General features: G+C 44.2%; 1 pseudogene across 1 annotated transcript in view; it reads right to left on the bottom strand.

The window, feature by feature from the left end:
* Positions 1-381: 381 nt before the first annotated feature.
* The window catches only part of LOC309556121 (cytochrome P450 2C38-like), a 64,444-nt pseudogene continuing 44,245 nt past the window's right edge, over positions 382-20,580 (bottom strand). The window contains exons 6-9 of the transcript XR_014226189.1: positions 18,552-18,693; positions 16,238-16,425; positions 11,863-12,004; positions 382-632 (exon numbers count right to left, since the gene is read on the bottom strand). The product of XR_014226189.1 is annotated as a cytochrome P450 2C38-like (transcript). The remainder of the gene's footprint in view (positions 633-11,862; positions 12,005-16,237; positions 16,426-18,551; positions 18,694-20,580) is intronic.

Raw genomic sequence — 20,580 nt, 5'->3', positions numbered from 1 at the left:
CTCCTCTTTCATTGTTGGTCATTGAAAAAGGCCCACCTTACATCAGTGGTAAATGGGAAGAATTCCCCTTACAGACAACTAAGAAGGTCTAAGTGGTTATATACCTAAAAAATAAGAAGAGAGTGTCTCCACTGGAGCCATGCCATTACCTCTGCCAATTGACAATGGTGCCACAACTATGCAGGTGCCAATCAACTGGAAGATCCACCCTTCCAAAGCTCTCTGCTCAAAAAACCCTTTATGACTCCTAGACAAACCTTAGTTGAGAAAGGCTAATAAAACTATATTTTGTATTTCATATATACACCTTATAATCCTCTTCTCTCTCTTTCACTCTATTTATCTGAATTATTGATGAGCAGATATATCACACCATTCACAGTTTGGATTTTAAGGAGTTCCCCTTCAGAAACTCTTATTTGGGGGTATTACAGGTTACTTGGAGGGTAATGCTCGGGGTACGGCACACAGCTGAGCATTAGCGATAATGTCCCGTTTATTGGCATTTAGCCATTTTGAGTCCCGACGCTCAACTCCCGAGGGCAGCTTGAAGGTGAATTTCTGAAGCAGAGCAGAGAGGAGAAGGAAGAGCTCCATTCGGGCCAAATTCTCTCCGGGACAAACACGCTTTCCTGTAGAAGAGACAAGGGAAATGTTTACATGAGGCAGAGTTATAAATCTGCACCAGCAGCATGGCTGTTTTTACTCCATTGTATAATATTTTATCCAAATCTGCAAATTAGTAGCAAAAGCATCATTGTAAAACGTCAAGTGTTTTTTGTAGATCCAGAAAGAGTTTAGGTGTACACAACCAAGCAGAAGACCTTATTAATGACATTGGGTCAATAGAATTGTTAGATTTTGTTTGGTAATAGATTAGCAAATGGAGGCCACTTTGTAGATCTGGTATGAAAACAACTCTGTCCTCACTGCAGAGGAAACTTTTACATAGGCACGGGGGAGTTTAGGGAAGGTGTTAGACCAGGGGTGTCAAACTCAATTTCATCATGGGCCACATTGGCATTTTGATTGCTCTCAAAGGGCCGGTTCTATCTGTAAGACTAGATGTCCAGAGCACCCAACCCATACTGACCACACCATATCTCCCCCCCCCCCCCCCAGACCACACCAGCATTTTAGATTCTTAGATTTTCTTTTTATATAAAATGTAAAAAAGACCTTTGTTTTTATATGACTGTTTATGTCTGATGATGGTACCAACAAAATCCTGCTTGCCCCTTCGCCCCCCCCCCCTCTAATTTTTCCCCTTTTGGACAGTTCTGGCCTGATAAGATTATAATAAATAGGATGCAGGTGCCGAGTCTTACCCATACTAGTAAGGAGTGCTGACAGTTTACTTACTTAAAGTAATGATAAAGGACAAAAAGAACAATTCCAGAGATAAAACCTGATGGAGAAAACAGGTGGCCTCCCATTTCCTCCACCCATGAGCTCTCTTTGTCAAATCAAAGAAAAGCCCTACTACCCCTAATGGTCCTACAACCTGACTCAGCCATGCATATGGGCCATCATCATGCACATGACCAAGGTAGGCATAAAGTCACTTCCTGAATACTTTTGTAGTGCCCTCCTAGGTAGGTGCTACAGTGAGTGTATATCGATTTTGGTTTCTCTGCCTAACAGGGAGACAGCTAGGCAAATGTATGTGCTGTCTGCTTAACAGAGAGCGGAGATTGTTTAATGAAGTGTGCTCAGGTGCTGCTCATGCTCTCTTGATGTTTCACACTGATCCAAAAGCTATGGAGTATTTTTGACAGTGGGTGAAAAACTAGCAGATGCGAGCATGGATGTCTGTACAGCCCCGGCTAATTAGAAGGGGATGTGCCCCAAGGCATGCTGGGTACCTGTATTTATATCTGAAGAGCATATGGACTCCAGGTTCCGTCTACCTGTAGAGAAAGCAGTCCAGGTGGGGAGGGGGCTGGTGCTTCTCCCCAGCACAGGCTGCCATGCAGCCGCAGGTGGTCGACCTGAGGGACTGAAACATTGGAGTTGCAACCCATGGTCCTTATGAGAGCTGACTGAGGGAGGATGTCCACGGAGCCTGTCTGGTACTACGGAGGAAGGCTGCCGTGTGTGCATCAGGAGCCATGTAAGTACAGACCCCCACAGGGGATGCTTGGGATAATGCTGTTAGATCCCCCTCTGGGTGCTAGAAGTCAACTACTGGGTGCAAGCTAAAGGAGACACTGGCTAGTGTCTTGTAGAGGCAAAGTTCACTGAGATCCTTCAGCTACAAAGGAAAATGTTAGGCGGTATGGCGCTCATAGAATATGCAGGGAAATGGCAGCTGCAGTACAGGGTGAGGACATATGTCCTAGGTGGACAACCAGGACACTGGTCAGTGTATTGCTAATAGGCTGTGGTGTAATTAGCACAAGGTGGGGATTTAAAGTCCGTGTGCAAGTCCCTGAGATAAAAAGGGAAGTAAAATATCCAGGAATCCGATAGGGGATGAGCAGGCACAGGCTGGATCCAGGGATGGATGGGTCAGAGGGCACTCAGGGCTGCTGTCCGTGGGAGTGAAGTAGACTCTGAGCAGTAAATAAAGAAGAGGAAAGCGCCTCTTGAGTGTGATAAAAGTAAATTTTAATACAAGACAATGTAGTCACTTACATGTAAGTAAGCAAATCAGTGCATAGCGCTCCGAAGGCGGCTGTTGGTGGTTGCATCCAGGTGTCCAGGCGATAGCTGGTGTCCGGGGAACTGGAGAGACCCACTCTAGCCTTCCGGATTCACGGGACAACGATGGAGACTGGTGCGGCGGTGGAAAATAGACTGCTCTGCCCTAGTGTCTGGACACTTGACAAAGGAGTGCGCATGTCCAGTACCGGACATTCGCGCATGCTCCGAAAGGCATTGTGAGCCCAGACTGCCCACACTACCCATTCATACCTGTGTGACGTCAGACGCTGCCGCCGACCGTCGGCCGCCGCACCAGTCTCCATCGTTGTCCCGTGAATCCGGAAGGCTAGAGCGGGTCTCTCCAGTTCCCCGGACACCAGCTATCGCCTGGACACCTGGATGCAACCACCAACAGCCGCCTTCGGAGCGCCATGCACTGATTTGCTTACTTACATGTAAGTGACTACATTGTCTTGTATTAAAATTTACTTTTATCACACTCAAGAGGCGCTTTCCTCTTCTTTACTTCAGCTACAAAGGGGACTTGATCATCCCATACAGGCGCTGTATGGTGCTACAGATAATCTGCTATACAGTTCTATTGAGAGAGTTGTCCTCACCTGTGAATAATTAATTTGGAGTATCCTATTAAATCCCTACTCCTATCCAAGTTCTCCAAATAAAATACAAAAACAAATTCCCTAGACTGGTCATTGAAGATCAGGAGCTGAAGTGTGTGCACCTGGTTGTGTGAAAATACCCTGTGGAGTAATCAGTGGGAGGCCCAGGCAAAACCAATATCTAAGTGGCTCCTGCGGGGGCACCGCTACACTTTCAAACTTAACTTCCTAAAAGAACCAAATAGAATTTTAGGTTCCTTATCTTTTCCCTTCATGTTACTATGTTTACTGCAACAATACAATATAGATGGCCTCCAGGAGTGTCTATCTTTCTCTGGGCAAATGTAGAAAAAAATATTGCAGGCAGCAAAGTGATTTCTTGGTGCTTGTCACATAACATTCCCTCGGATGTGAAACAGAAGAACTGGGTTGTGTGCTCTACGTAATAAATTTATGGCTAATTTTACAGTTTTGAATAAAGAATTTATTTAAAGACCCGTCTTTGCCCAGCCAGGACAATGTGACAGGGTCTCTTTAACCACTTGCTGACTGCTCACAGTATATTTACTGCGGCAGTCAGCCCCTCACAGGCAGAGCGACGTAGGTCTATGTCGCTAGCCTGTGAGGGTCTCAGGAGCGAGCGCGCGCCACCGGAGGCACGCTCCCGCGCGGTCACGGACCCCCCCCCCCTGCGCGTGTGACCGGCGGACCCGATCGCCCGCCGGTCACTCGCGATCGTCGGTGGAGAGGGAGAAAGGCAGGCGGCTAGTGTAAACAAGCCACCTGCCATTCTCCCCTGTGTAGGAATAGTGATTATACGGTTCTACTATGTAGGACCGTTGATCACTGTTCATACATCTCAAGCCACAGCCAATCACAGTTAGAATCACGCCCCTAGGGACACACATAGCCCCTCCCTCTCAAAAAAAGTTAACCCCTTCACTGCCAGTGTAATTTTACAGTAACAGTGCATATGTATAGCACTGATTACTGTAGAAATGTCACTGGTAACCCCAAAAGTGTCAAAAATGTCAGTCAGGGGTCCGATCTGTCCGCCCCAATGTCGCAGTACCGCAAAAAAAAAAAAAATCGCAGATCGCCGCCATTACGCGTTTAAAAAAAACAACAAAAATGACAAAATCTTTCCCTTTGTTAGTAAACGCGATAACTTTTGCGCAAACCAATCAAAATACGCTTTTTGCGATTTTTTTTACCAAACATAGGTAGCATAAAACAAATTGGCCGAAAATGTTAAAAAATTTTGATTTTTAAATTTTTTTGGGAGGGAATTTCATATAAAAAAATGTGTAAAATATTGCTATTTTTGCATAATTGTCGCTCTTTTTTTGTTTATAGCGCATGATCAAAAAATCGCACAGGTGATCAAATACCACCAAAAGGATGCCAAATTCTTTTAGGTACAGCGTCGCACGACCGCGCAATTGTCCGTTAAAGTCAGGCAGTGCCGAATCGCAAAATACCCCCTGGTCAGGAAGGGGGTAAAATCTTCCAGGGCTTAAGTGGTTAAATCCGCCTCCCAACAATCTTACACTCGCTTTCATAGTCCTTCTCTGCTGCTCTTTCTATCACTACCCTCAAAAAATACCATGCTCAAAAAAAGGTAAAGGAACACTTTCTAATCAATCAGAGTATAGCATCAAGCCAATTCAACACCTGGGATATTGATCTGGTCAGTTAAGTAGCAGAGGGGGCTGTTAACCGCTTGCCGCCCGCCCGCCTTCATATGACGGCGGAGCGGAGCGACCATTATCCTGGGCCGCCGTCATATGACGGCGGCACTTTAAGCAGGGCAGACGCGCGATCGCGTGCGCGGCGCCCTGCACTGCCGGTGTCAGGGTGTCCCCGGGACACCCCCCGTCACCGGCAGGGGGGAAACAGCCAATGGGCGTGGCTGTTTCCCACGTGATCGGCTGTGTTCCAATGACACAGCCGATCACAATGAAGGCGCCCACAAGATGACCGCGCATGCGCAATCGGGAGCGCGCTGCACGGTCATGTCGGTGGCACTGTGTTCCGTAGGAACACAGCTGTCACCGGCGGTAGTAAACAGTCACTGACAGTGACTGTTTACTATGTGATCGGCTGTGAATCCATTCACAGCCGATCAGAAAATGTAAACAAAGAGCAGTAACTGACTGTTACTAGCTCTTCTCCCCTCATACAGTTTCCAGTGTGAGGGGAGAAGAGCTAGAAATAGTGAGTTACTGCTCTGTACACCTGTAAAAAGTAAAAGCACAGAAATAAAGGTCCCCACACAGTCCTCAGCCCCCCCCAATGTCACCTGTTACCCAACAGTCACCTCATCAGTGCCCAGAAATTGACACCCATAACGTTCACATGTGAGCGCAGTGATTCTGCCCGCGATCTCTACGCTCACATGTGAACGTAGCCTAAAGTTCACCGGTCACCAGAGACTGCCATCAGTACCACTGTGCACCATCGCCCGTCACCTGTCACCCATCAGTGACCATCGCCCGTCACCTGTCACCCCGTCAATCACCGTCACCTGTCACCCCATCAGTCATCGTCATCTGTCACCCTATCAATCATCGTCACTTGACACCCCATCAGTGATCGTCACTTGTCACCCCATCAATCATCGTCACATGTCACCCCGTCAGTGATTGTCATCTGTCACCCCATCAATCATCGTCACTTGTCACCTCACCAATCATCGTCACCTGTCACCTCATCAGTCATCATCACCTGTCACCTCATCAGTCATCGTCACCTGTCACCCCATCAGTCATCGTCACCTGTCACCCCATCAGTCATCGTCACCTGTCACCCCATCAGTCATCGTCACCTGTCACCCCATCAGTCATCGTCACCTGTTTGCCATATACATGCAATCACTTACTGACCGCCTAACGACTATATGCGTTGGCCATTAAAAGCTAAATACTGGGGTTATGGCAGCAGATAGCCCCCATAACCCCGGTATTTTTTGAAACGGCGGGCGGTCGGCTTTCAGATAAGGGTGGTCCCAGTGGCGGATTCGCCGCGGAATTACCCTTACGGTGCAGGGGAAGAGGTGCCCCCCCCCCTCCTGCCGCGTCCCAGACGTTTTCCCAGCTTACCGGACCCGCCGGCAGCGGGGAAAACTATCCGGTCCCGGATCCTCAGAGACAGGAAGTCAAGTGAGGGCAAGATGGCCCTCACTCGACTCTATGGTCTTGGAGGACCGGAGCTACGTCAAAAGACGTTGCCTAGCAACCGGTTTAAAGGGCCGCTTTTTTTTTTTCTTTTTTTTTTTTCCTCTTTCAACAAATTTTTTTTTTTTTCTTTTTTAGTGTAGTTGTGAGGTGTGAGGTCTTTTTGACCCCAGATCTCACAATAAAGAGGACCTGTCATGCCTATTTCTATTACAAGGGATGTTTACATTCCTTGTAATAGGAATAAAAATGATCAAAACATTTTTTTTTCTTAAACTGTGTAAAAATAAAAAAATAATAAATAAAATAAATAGGAAAAAAAAAAAAAATTAAAGCGCCCTGTCTCCGTTAGCTCGCGCGCAGAAGCAAACGCATACGCAAGTCCCGCCCACATATGTAAACGGTGTTCAAACCATACATGTGAGGTATCGGCGCGATCGTTAGAGCGAGAGCAATAATTTGAGCCCTAGACCTCCTCTGTAACTCTAAGCTAGTAACCTGCAGAAATTTTTAAAATGTTGCCTATGGGGATTTTTAAGTACCAATGTTTGGCGCCATTCTGTGAGCATGCGCAATTTTGAAGCATGACATGTTGGGTATCTAATTACTCGGTGTAACATTATCTTTCACATTATGGAAAACAATTGGGCTAAATTTACTGCTTTCTTATTTTTTAGTTCAAAAAAGTGAATTTTTTTCAAAAAAATCGCATTTGGAAGACTGCTGCGCAAATATGGTGTGATAAAACATATTGCAACGATCTCCATTTTATTCTCTAGGGTCTCTTCTAAAAAAAATATATAATGTTTGGGGGTTCCAAGTAGTTTTCTAGCAAAAAAAAATGATTTTAGCTTGTAAACACCAAGTGTCAAAAATAGGCCCAGTCTTAAAGTGGATAAATGGACAACTTTGTGTAAAGCGCTACTTGGATGTTAGGCCTATGTATGTGGCCAGGCTGTGAAAAAGTGTTACACATGTGGTATCGCCATACTCAGGAGGAATAGCAGAATGTATTTTGGGGTGCAATTTTTGCTATGTACATGCTATGTGTTAGAAATATTGCATAAATGGACAGCTTTGTGTAAAAAAAATGTGTTTTCATTTTCTTTCCACATTTTCCAAAAACTTGTGGAAAAAAATGACAAGTTCAAAAGACTCATTATGCCTCAAAAATTATACGTTGGGCTGTTTGCTTTCCAAAATGGGGTCATTTTAGGGGGGTTTCCATTGTCCTGGTGCTCCAGGGCCTTCAAAAGTGCGATAGGTTGTCAGGAAATTATATGTGTAATTTGTGCTCCTAGAATACCGGACGCTGCTACTTGGATGTTAGGCCTCTGTATGTGGCCAGGCTGTGAAAAAGTCTCACACATGTGGTATCGCCATACTCAGGAGGAGTAGTAGAATGTGTTTTGGGGTGTAGTTGCAAGTATACATATGCTGTGTGAGAGAAATAACCTGTTAATACAGCAATTTGTAAAATAAAAAAAAATAAAAATATCTTCATTTTGCAAAGCATTGTGGGAAAAAATTACAAATTCAAAAAACTCACCATGCCCCTTATTAAATACCTTGGAATGTCTACTTTCCAAAAAGGGGTCATTTGGGGGGTATTTGTACTTTCCTGACTTTTTAGTGTCTAAAGAAATGAGATAGGCCTTCAGTACATCAGGTGTGATCAATTTTCAATGATTCACACCATAGCTTGTGGACTCTATAACTTTCACAAAGACCAAATAATATACACTTACTTGGGTTATTTTTACCAACGATAAGTAGCAGTATAAATTTTGGCCAAAATTTGTGAAGAAAAATGACTAATTTGCAAAATTTTATGACAGAAACAAAGAAAAATGTGTTTTTTCACGATATTTTCACTCTTTTTTTTATTTATAGCACAAAAAATAAAAAACCCAGTATTGATCAAATACCATCAAAAGAAAGCTCTATTGGTGTGAAAAAAAGGACACAATTTTTGTATGGGTACACTGTTGCATGACTGAGTAATTCTCAGTCAAAGTGTGAGAGCGCTGAAAGCTGAAAATCGGTCTGGGCAGGAAGGGGGTGAAAGTGCACTGTAGGCAAGTGGTTAATCAGTTTCAGCTGATTTGGTATTAATGAAATTAACAACAGGTGCACTAGATTGGCAACAATAAGGCAACCTCAAAAACAGGAATGGTTTTACAGATGAGATGAATTGTTTCCCTACTCATCTTTTCTGACTGTTTTTCACTAGTTTTGCATTTGGCTAGGGTCAGTGTCACTACTGGTAGCATGAGGCCATACCTGGACCCTATCTGCACAGGCAGTCCAACTCCTCCATGGTGGCACATCAATACGTTCCATTGCCAGAAGGTTTGCTGTGTCTCTCAGCACAGTCTCAAGAGCATGGAGGAGATTCCAGGAGACAGGCAGTTACTCTAGGAGAGATGGACAGGGCCATAGAAGGTCCTTAACCCATCAGCAGGACCGGTATCTGCTCCTTTGTGCAAGGAGGAACAGGATGAGCACTGCCAGAGCCCTACAAAATGACCTCCAGCAGGTCACTGGTGTGAATGTCTCTGACCAAACAATCAGAAACAGACTTCATGAGGGTGGCCTGAGGGCCCGATGTCCTCTAGTGGGCCCTGTGCTCGCTGCCCAGCACCATGGAGCTCCATTGCCATTTGCCATTGACCACCAGAATTGGCAGGTCTGCCACTGGCACCCTGTGCTTTTCACAGATGAGAGCAGGTTCACCTTGAGCACATGTGACAGACGTGAAAGGGTCTGGAGAAGCCGCGGAGAACGTTTTGCTGCTTGTAACATTGTTCAGCATGACCGGTTGGGTGGTGGGTCAGTGATGGTCTGGAGGGCCATATCCTTGGAGGGACGCACAGACCTCTACAGGCTAGACAATGGCACCCTGATTGCCATTAGGTATCGGGATGAAATCCTTGGACCCATTGTTAGACCCTACTCTGGTGCAGTGGGTCCTGGGTTCCTCCTGGTGCACAACAATGCCCGGCCTCATGTAGTGAGAATATGCAGCCAGTTCCTGGAGGATGAAGGAATTGATACCATTGAATGGCCCCCACGCTCGCTTGACCTAAATCCAATAGAACACCTCTGGGACATTATGTTTCGGTCCATCGGGCGCTGCCAGGTTGCACCTCAGTCTGTCCAGGAGCTCAGTGATGCCCTGGTCCAGATCTGGGCGGAAATACCCCAGAACACCATCCGTCATCTCATTAGGAGCATTCCCCGACATTTTCAGCCATGCATACAAGCACGTGGGGGTCATCCAAACTACTGAGGACCATTCTGAGTTGCTGCAATGAAATTTTAGCAAAATGGACTCGCCTGCTGCATCATTTTTTCAGTTTGATTTTCGGGGTGTCTTTGAATTCAGCCCTCTGTAGGGTGATAATTTTCGTTTCCATCAAACGATGTGGCATCCTTTCCTACCCAACACATTACCCAGTCCATACCAGTATAGATCCTAATACATTACCCAGTCCATACCAGTATAGATCCCAACACATTACCCAGTCCATACCAGTATAGATCCTAACACATTACCCAGTCCATACCAGTATAGATCCTAACACATTACCTTGCCCATATCAGTATAGATATCCAGCATGATATTTTTTCACATTGAGATCTGATGTGTTTTCAAAGTGTTCCTTTCATTTTTTTTTGTACGTTTTGTTGCAGGTTCGGGGAACATGTGAGCAGCAGTGGCTATGACAGATGTAGGATCGGCAAGGGAGGGCTGTGAAGGTAGTGTTAGGTGGAAGGTTAAAGTCTTGGGGGTATCTCTTCGTCCTGAGTAGACAAGGCAACATGGTCTCTAACTGCTTGCTGACCGCCGCACGACTATTTACTGCGGCGGTCAGCCCTTCACAGGCAGAGCGACGTAGCTGGCCTGTGAGGGTCTAGGGAGCGAGCGCGCGCCACCTGAGGCGCGCTCCCACTCCCGCACGGTCACGGACCCCTCCCAGCGCGTGTGACCGGTGGACCCGATGTCGGCCGGTCACTCGACGATCGTCGGTGCAGAGGGAGAAAAGCAGGCGGCTGATGTAAACAAGCCGCCTGTCATTCTCCCCTGTGTAAGAATGGTGATCATACGGTTCTACTATGTAGGACCGTTGATCACTGTTCATACACCTCAAGCCACAGCCAATCACAGTTAGAATCACGCCCCTAGGGACACACATAACCCCTCCCTCTCAAAAAAAGTTAACCCCTTCACTGCCAGTGTCATTTTACAGTAACAGTGCATATGTATAGCACTGATTACTGTAGTAATGTCACTGGTAACCCCAAAAGTGTCAAAAAATGTCAGTTAAGGGTCCGATCTGTCCGCCGCAATGTCGCAGTACCGCAAAAAAAAAAAAAAAAAACGCAGATCGCCGCCATTACCTGTTAAAAAAAAAAACAACAAAAATGACAAAAATCTTTCCCTTTTTGCAATTTTTTTTACCAAACATATGTAGCATAAAACAAATTGGCCGAAAATGTTAAAAAAATTTTGATTTTTACATTTTTTTGGGGGGGAATTTCATATAAAAAAATGTGAAAAATATTATTTTTGCAAAATTTGCGCTCTTTTTTTGTTTATAGCGTATGATCAAAAAAATCGCACAGGTGATCAAATACCCCCAAAAGAAAGCTCTGTTTGTTGGAAAAAAAGGACGTCAAATTCGTTTAGGTAAAGCGTCGCACGACCGCGCAATTGTCCGTTAAAGTCACGCAGTGCCGAATCGCAAAATAGGCCCCGGTCAGGAAGGGGGTAAAATCTTCCGGGGCTTAAGTGGTTAAGAAGCATCAAAGAGGCCAGACCTGCAGGGACTTGTGGTATATATTTATAATTATTATGGTAAAGGAATAGTTTACTTCACCCCAGCCTGGCACTGAGCCTTGCTGTGAAGGCCAGTTATAGATGGGGGCAGGGGCCATTTCTTTGTTACTGGAGTAAATATTGGTGGGGGGACACACAGGACACATTTGCTGACATTGTGCTATGTGCTGGGTGTCCAGGGTGCCCTTGCACCTTTAGGGAGGTTTGGGCTACCTCCAGGCCCACCTGCCCCTTACCTATCCATTAGATTGCATGTGCTACCACTATGGAGACGCTTATAAATTTAGAAGGGTTAGGACTGCAAGTAATACAGGGTGCCATGAAGGGGCCCTGCAGCTTACGCATGCGTTTGCAAATGTGTGCTATCTAAGCCCCTGTTTTTAACGCATACTGTTGGAAAACCAGAGGTTATTTGGTTTGGTAAGCAGACTGGTTGGTAAGTTGAGCTGGGAACTTTCTCTGGTTTTGTCTTTCATGCGTTTGCCCTTCCATGTGCTCCTTGCTGTGAAGGCCAGTTGTAGATGGGGGCAGGGGCCATGTCTTTGTTACTGACAGAATGGAGTTATGAATTTCTCACCGGCTGAGAATGCCATGAAAGCCACCTGATTGCGGAACCGGCCCTCCTCATCCAGGAAGTGCCCAGGATTGAACTGTTCCGGTGTCTCCCATTGTGAGGGGTCCTTAAGCACCGATGTCAGGAATGGGATGATGGTGGTGCCCTGGTAAAGAAGAGAGAGTCCCTGTTATACATGAGTACAATCAAGTTATACAGGCTCAGTCCTAATTAGGTCATTTCAGAGTCTGTGACTACACAAATGTAACTAATAAATCTGGAAGTGAATGTCATTATAAGGGCTCTTTCAGACGGCCGCTCCGTGTGAAAGCTCCGCTGCGGTCCTTTTTTTTCCACAGAGCGGATGACATTTCTGTCATCCGCTCCGTATGCCCGCATATCATCCCATCCGTTTGCGGATGATATGCGGACATAATGTAAGTCTATGGGGGTTTGCGGATGTCAGCGGATGACACCGCTGACATCCGATTTTCCTTCCTTTCCGTTTTTTGAACGGAACAAAAATAGGGTTCTGTTCAGTTCCAAAAAACGGAACAGAACTGACAGGAAGAAAATCGGATGTCAGCTGATGGTATTCCGCTGACATCCGCAATGCCATAGACTTACATTATGTCCGCAAATCATCCACAAAAAAAATAGGATGATTTGCGGACATACGGAGCGCCCGTGTGAAAGGGCCCTAGCGAGGATGAGCAAAATTACAAGGAGAGAATAGGAAATATACATGTGCCTGAGCAGAATTGGAAACATTTTTCTTTGTGGCTTTTCTATACTGCAATATATTCTATTCTGCTAAGGTAATTATGAAAAGACATTCCACAATCAATCTTTTTTTCTTCCTTTTTTTTCCCAATCAATCTTAATATACAACAAATATTAAATAATAAATAAATATATATATGAACTACAAATCACAATTTGGGAATTAGATCAAAATTCAGTATTGTCCATAGTAACCTATCCACATCCCTTAAATACGTATAAGAAAACAAGGGGCTGAACCTCTGGTCCCAGTCACCAGAAGGGTCATGTTAAAGCGGGACTTTGTAGGATTGGTTATACAGTAAGGAAAGCATATATTGTAAAAAAAACAGTAATTTATTACAAAATAATTTTCCATAAAAACAACATCAGTTGATGTACATAATTAAAAGGCATTGCAGAATTTGACATATAGATGAGTAGATATGAAACTAATTGCCCTCATTCGACGCGTTTCGCAGATTCAAGTGCTGAATGTTGCTTCATCAGGGAATTCATCTATTGTACTTATAGATAAGGAAAGAACAAGAAGTCATGACATTCATCACAATTGATAATGTGAGGGGTAACTTACAATTCAGCATAACGTCACCAGCTTACCATACATTGCAGATGTCTTTTAAAATGGTTTTAAATCAAAGCAGACTCCATGAGATGAAAGGTGACTTCATTGGGTCGACAATTTCGTGTCCTGGTCATACCAACCAAAGGGTCCAAGTGTCCCACTTGGTGGTTGGCCAATAAGGTGCAGACTGGACCAAACACTTGTAACTGGCTCAACCCGTGGCAGGAAATGGGCTTCACCCTCAAGATGATCAGGATCTAGTTCAAAAGGAAATTGGTGGAAGAAATCACCATTGCAATCTTCCTTCACTGATAAGTAAGGCAACCCTCCCCATGCTACTACCTAAACAGATCAACCAGTATTGCCCAGTATAGGTCCTATAAAGCTGGTGTTGTGATCAATGTACTAGTTAATTTAAACCAACGACAGGAGGCATTTTAGATTGGATATTAGATGTTAATGCCCATATTGTTAGGCAAGAAGAAAGGTCAATAAGAACTTCAAATAGAGGGCCAATGAGACCATATCCCTACTAGGTTACCAACGGTTACTCCTAGAGGCGGCTCAAACCCCCCAAAAAACGACATATATAAATACTTGTGGGTTGGTTCATTCATCCTATTCCGGTGTCAATTGATTAAAAATCTCAAAATTTACAAAACTGAATTAGTTGAGCAGTGGTGACACCATTTGCCAAAGTTATTTTCCAATACCTGGGTCTTGTGGATCTGATAAGGCTATATAACAAGCACATCGTCAAAAATAATGCTTGAATACTGGGGGGGTATTCCTTCCCATAACATACCTGTCCGTTAGATCCATTCGGTTCTGCCGTTCACCATTGCGGACGTGCAGGAGGAGCCGCTGACGGCGTTCTCCACGTGCACTCCACTATATGTTTGGTCCCACCGGAAGTGACGCTACACCCGCCCACGTCACTTCCGGCGCATCGCATGGTATTCTGCGCAACGGGGGACGAGCCCGCCCCACGCGGCGCATTCAACCAATCCAGCCAGAGGACCGGAAGAGGCACAGCACCCACTAGTGGGTGCCTGCCTCTCATCCCTGATGAAGTAACATTCAGCACTTGAATCTGCGAAACGCGTCGAATGAGGGCAATTAGTTTCATATCTACTCACCTATATGTCAATTTCTGCAATGCCTTTTAATTATGTACATCAACTGATGTTGTTTTTATGGAAAATTATTTTGTAATAAATTACTGTTTTTTTTACAATATATGCTTGCCTTACTGTATAACCAATCCTACAAAGTCCCACTTTAACATGACCCTTCTGGTGACTGGGACCAGAGGTTCAGCCCCTTGTTTTCTTATACAAATCACAATTTGTTAATAAATATATATCAAGTGGGTTTCCCCAAGTGTTATACCATAAAGTGACTGTACAAAAATATATATATAACAGAAATTCAAATTAAATATAAGTGTAAAGTCCTTGTATCTTCAAAGTGCAATGTGCAACAAACAAATCTGGGTGATTAAAGTGCTTTGTGTTCAACAAAGGTGCATTCCTTCATGCAAATCAGGGAAAGAAGAATCCATCACCAGATGCCCAGCTCACTTACCAGATGGGCATCTGGTGACGGATTCTTCTTTCCCTCATTTGCATGAAGGAATGCACCTTTGTTGAACACAAAGCACTTTAATCAACCAGATTTGTTGCACATTGCACTTGCACTTTGAAGATAAAAGGACTTTACACTTATATTTAATTTAAATTTCTGTTATATTATATATATATTTTTGCACAGTCACTTTATGGTATAACACTTGGGGAAACCCACTTGATATATATTTATTAACAAATTGTGATTTGTAGTTCATATATATATATATATTAATTTATTATTTGTTGTATATTAATATTGATTGTGAAATATCGGATTCACAGATAGATATTATTGAGCGCTGTCCCCCTCCTTTTCACAAATTCCCAACACATTGTTTTTTTCTGACTAGCTGCTCAACCCTTTTTTGCTTTTCACCATTTTCACTTATTTACCTAAGCGCGATGACGTGAGTAACAACAATTACTCGCATTATTTGACCCAATTATGAAAAGAAACAAACTCAGAATGAACAGGCTGCATGACATCCAAATGGTAGATGGCCACATGCAGCATAAGAGGCCGCTCTTCTGGATGGTAGAAATACAATTCTTTACAATCCATTTTTATCTGGCACAAATACGGTCTGACATACTGTATATCATAGTCAAATACAGTAAAACCTTGGATTGCGAGCATAATTCGTTCCAGAAACATGCTTGTAATCCAAAGCACTCTTATATCAAAGCGAATTTCCCCATAGGAAATAAAGGAAACTCCGATGATTCGTTCCACAACCATTTATTCATAAGTCCTTCAGTTTATAGTCCATATAAAAAGATTATAGCATTGCGATAGGTTGTGTAACCATAAAATGTCCATCCACAAATAGCCGCTTCCATAAGGGGATTAGAAGCAAAATCCAGCAGGAGCTACAGAGTATCAAAGAGAAGTGAGGCGCCTCTAAGTGTAGCAATATGGTTCCATTTAATGAAGGTACAACATTTAGCAACTCACATGGTTGATGAATAAAACAGGCACATCTAAGTATACAGGCATCCGGGGTAAAGCTGTCCACATAGACCATCTTCTGCACCACCAGCTGCCAGTCTGTAATCCTGACCGGGAAGACCACCCTGCAGTAAAGGTATCTGAAAGCGAGGGGCAGCATGGAAGGGATGACGTAGATGTCGGTGCGGAGGACGGTCTATGTGGACAGCTTTACCCCGGATGCCTGCATCCTTAGATGTGCCTGTTCCAATCATCAACCATGTGAGTTGCTAAATGTTGTACCTTCATTAAATGTAACCATATTGCTACACTTAGAGGCGCCTCTCTTCTCTTTTATACTTAGCTGTGACTTGAGGCTACTTGTATATCAAGACATTGCTTGTATATCAAGTCAAAATTTATTTGAAAATTTTGCTTGTCTTGCAAAGCGCTCTTAAACCAAGTTACTCTCAAACCAAGGTTTTACTGTACCTTTGGGATGATGTATCCGTGGAACTGGATGTCTTTGGTCACAGCATGCATAACAGCAGTTGGTACCAGGTCTAGAACTCTCTGTATTTCATGGATGACGGCATTGGTGTACGGCAGTTGTGGTCGGTCTTCAGTCGTAGGTGGATGCAGTGACTGTGTCACCTCATCAATTTCCTGTTGGACCTTCGCTGAAATGTGAAAGGAGTTACCTGTGACATCCTAAAATGTTTATGTTAATTGATAGACTTTTTAAATGAGTGCTTCCTTCTTGGTCACAACTAGCCAGTACTTTCTATAAAGAGAGGGGGAGCACACTACTGTAACATTTGGGTGAATAGTGAATAGGTATTTTCATGGGGAAAAAATCATCAAACAAAGAAAAAACAATATAGCGTATACAATTGTGACACAAATCATATTGTAATTGAATGTTATTAAAAATCCCCTTTCCTTTTCAATCTGCAGCTGTTGTAATTTTCTGAAAATGCAATGCAATATGGCCGCCCGGAGCTGTTCTGTACACAGAATGTATACTGACCACACCCCCCAGAAACATCATTTCCTGCTTGTGTGATTGGCTCACCAATTTTTTCAGAAGTCTGCACTAAGATACAAGTCAGATTTCTGGCATCCCCTGCAACACAAATGTCACTTTTGGTGGGATACTCCCAATAGGAACACATCTAAAGGGATGCAGCTTTCCTCATTAGAGCCCTGCAGCTGCTGCAGCCGATAGATAATTATGAAACCACTCCCATTTGACCCACTCAGCACAGAGGCACAGAGGAACAAACAATGATTTCTTCAGAATAACAAAAGGTAGAAATCTGCAACAAAGTGTGTTATAATCCCTGCAATGTACAGAGATCACCCAGAGGGGAATGATTTATTTTCAATGAAAGTGGAGTTATCCTTTAACCACTTGCCGACCGCCACACGACTATTTACTGCGGCAGTCAGCCGCTCCTGGGCAAAGTGACGTAGACCTATGTCGCTCACCCACGAGCCTGTAGGGGGCGAGCGCCCCTGCTAGGTTCCCTGCCTTCCCAGCGCGTGTGACCGGCGGCTCCGATGTCCGCCGGCCACTCGCGATCTTCCACAGGAGAGGGAGAAAGGCAGGCGGCTGATGTAAACACAACCATCTGTCATTCTCCCTGATGTAACCACAGAGGCTATGCGATCCTGTTATGTAGGATCATATCTCTGTGGTTACATCACAAGCCACGCCCCCCCACAGTTAGAATCACGCCCCTCGGGACACACTTAACCCCTTGATCACCAATAAAGTTAACCCCTTCCCTGCCAGTGTCATTTTGACAGTAACAGTACATATGTATAGCACTGATTACTGTAGTATTGTCACTGGTACCCCCAAAAGTGTCAAAAATGTCAGTCAGGGGTCCGATCTGTCCGCCGCAATGTCACAGTCCCGCACAAAAAAAAAAAAAAATTGCAGATCGCCGCCATTACTAGTTAAAAAAAAAAAACAATAAAAATGACATAAATCTTTCCGGTAGGTAGTAAGCGCAATAACTTTTGCGCAAACCAATCAAAATACGCTTATTGCGATTTTTTCACCAAACATAGGAAGCAGAAAACAAATTGGCCTAAAATGTTAAAAAATTTTGATTTTTACATTTTGTTTTTTGAGAATTTCCTATAAAAAAATTTGAAAAATAGTGTTATTTTTGCAAAATTGTCGCTCTTTTTGTGTTTATAGCGCAAAAAATAAAAAATCGCACAGGTGATCAAATACCACCAAAACAAAGCTCTATTTTTGGGGGAAAAAAAGAGGTCAATTTAATTTGGGTACAACGTCACACAACTGCGCCATTGTCCGTTAAATTCATGCAGTGCCGAATCGCAAAATAGGGCCTGGTCTTTGAGCAGCCAAATCCTCCGGGGCTTAAGTGGTTAATAATAATGGACAGTATGAATACTATTCAACCTATTCTGTTACCCAACCTGTCAGAGTTCTATCGGCTGACTCAATGCAGATATCCAAATACTAGCTATCTCCTGCAGGGCGCTGCAGTCATTGGCTAGCAAAAATCTCAGGATTTTTCTATTCTAAATGGTCACTCAAAATAGACATTTAGTAATCAATGGAGGGTGTGGCCTGTGAAATCCGTGAAACATGTAGGTATAAATAAAGTAATTTTTTTAAGGTTATCAGTCTTCACTTAAATGACTTTTCGGACTCCTCCCAGGTCAAGCAAAATCAATTTGTTGATTATTTTTGGTTTGTTGAAAAATCTGACAAACAAACATAATAGATCTTTCTGCATTCTGCGAGGGTTAATATGAATCTTACCCTGGACATCAGGATAGTGAGCAAAGAAGACCAGGCAGAACTTCAGGGTGGAAGCGGTGGTCTCAGAACCTGCTGCTAACAGACTCACCAACATTGCCTGCAGGCTCTCCTCACTGAAATCTGGGTCCTCTTCATGCTCCACCTGAGGAGACAGAGGGGGAATAACATCAGGAGCAATGACTGACAAGCATGAGTCAAATGCCACATCAGGCTGCAAGGGAATTGAAGTTGCATATAGGGCTGCTGTTAGAAATCACTATTATCAGACACAAATATAACATAACTCGCATAATTCCTGCTAAATCTAAAAAAAAAAAAAACGATGTTAAATATAAAAGAAGATAAGATGAGAAAAATATACAGGCTGGGCAGTTGGAGCTCAGTGATCAGAAAGACAGAGAGAGAGAAACAAAGTTACAATTTACAAATAAACTCCTGAGCAGAGATAACATTAGAGCCAGTGCTGGGAGGGGGGCCACACAAGGGAGGGGGATTAGTGAGGGACTCTTTCTCAACAGATAAAAGCTGATAGCAGGGAGAGGGACAGATCAGATTCAGGTGCTGGAGGAAGATTTCTGTATTTGTTTTCCATCGCTAATCCCCCTCTCTGTGTGGCCCCCCTGTGTGCTCGGGCCCCCTACAAGAGGGCTGGTGGTCCCCCCCTATCAGCGGCCCTGGTTGCATATATACAAAAAACAGTGTTTCTGGCGCAAAGGTAACGCTGGATCAGCAAGGAGAACTAAGTCCGATTTGTAGCAGCAGAAAAAGTCAATTGTTCATATGTAAACCATATATTAGTCCATTACAGGGCCAGATTAACGTAGGGGCTATTGGAGCTGCAGCTCCAGGCCCCTACCTTTATATAGGCCCCAGGTTGGCCATATTCACTGTTACCGCTCTTCTGTCACTTGTAAACACAGAAGTCTGGCTTCTATGCTCGCTTCCCCAGGCAGCTCCCTCAGAACCTCCGCACACAGCACGAAGGCCGGACAAGGAGGGACAGTTGCCGATGCATGGATGTGTTTATGGGCTTCAGAGACAGCATCCCATGTTGAATTAGGCATGCATGGCTGCACCCTTCCTCCTCTGGGTGCATGCCAAGGCACGGCCCTTAAGGCCCTTCAAAATCCTCAGCACCAAGCCCATGATGCTCTTAATCCGGCCCTGGTCCATTAGTATATGGAAAAGTTACTAGAGATGAATGGCGGCAGCTATCCTCAGAGTATAGCCAGCTCTGTAATAAATGACAAGAAGGGAGAGAACAGGGAAGCGCCACCCAAGTGTAGAGTTTAAAAAGCATTTATCGCACACAAATAAAAGTTCACTTACAGTCAAAAGGATTGCATGAGGACACAAGGACATACAATGCGATTAGAGGAGAAGCGTTTTAACCTCAGGCAACGCAGGGGGTTCTTTACTGTTAGGGCTACAGGATTGTGGAATTCTCTACCACAAGAGGTGGTTTCTGTGGGAAGTATGGTGGCTTTCAAAAGACTCTTGGACGTACATCTCATTGATCAGACCATTCTGGGGTATGAGAGATGATTACGGTCACACACACCTACACAGGGGGAACTGGATGGACTTTTGTCTTTATTCAACCTCACCTACTATGTAACTATATGTAACATTTGCGTATTTGGTTGTGTAGCAGGTTTTCCAGGCATTGGGCCTGATGTGGGTCTGCCATTGTTACCGGTGACAGCTTCAGCCCATTTAAGCTGAATACCCAAATGTGAGATTGGAGACAATGACCATTCCGGCATCTTTGGTTGGTTTTGTTTATTTGGTAATGGGGATAGGAGAAGGGAATGAGTGGGATACTCCTCTGGCTCAACTAGGTACAAATGGGACACTTTGCAGAAAAAATGCCTTTCAGCGCTGTCTTGACGCCAGCTGGATGCCGACCAACGCTACGCTTGCTGGCGCTTGAAAGGTACTGACTTGCTGAATTGTGCTTGAACTTGATTTTTGACACTGACTAGCTCAGAAAGTCCTGTATACAGCTCCCTCCAGCCCTTCACTGACT

This window comes from Pelophylax lessonae, assembly GCF_965119305.1.
Source record: "Pelophylax lessonae genome assembly, chromosome: 5".
NCBI classification, from domain to species: Eukaryota; Metazoa; Chordata; class Amphibia; order Anura; family Ranidae; genus Pelophylax; species Pelophylax lessonae.
Note: the sequence above shows the minus strand (reverse complement) of the source record. Positions and strands in the feature narration are given on the sequence as shown.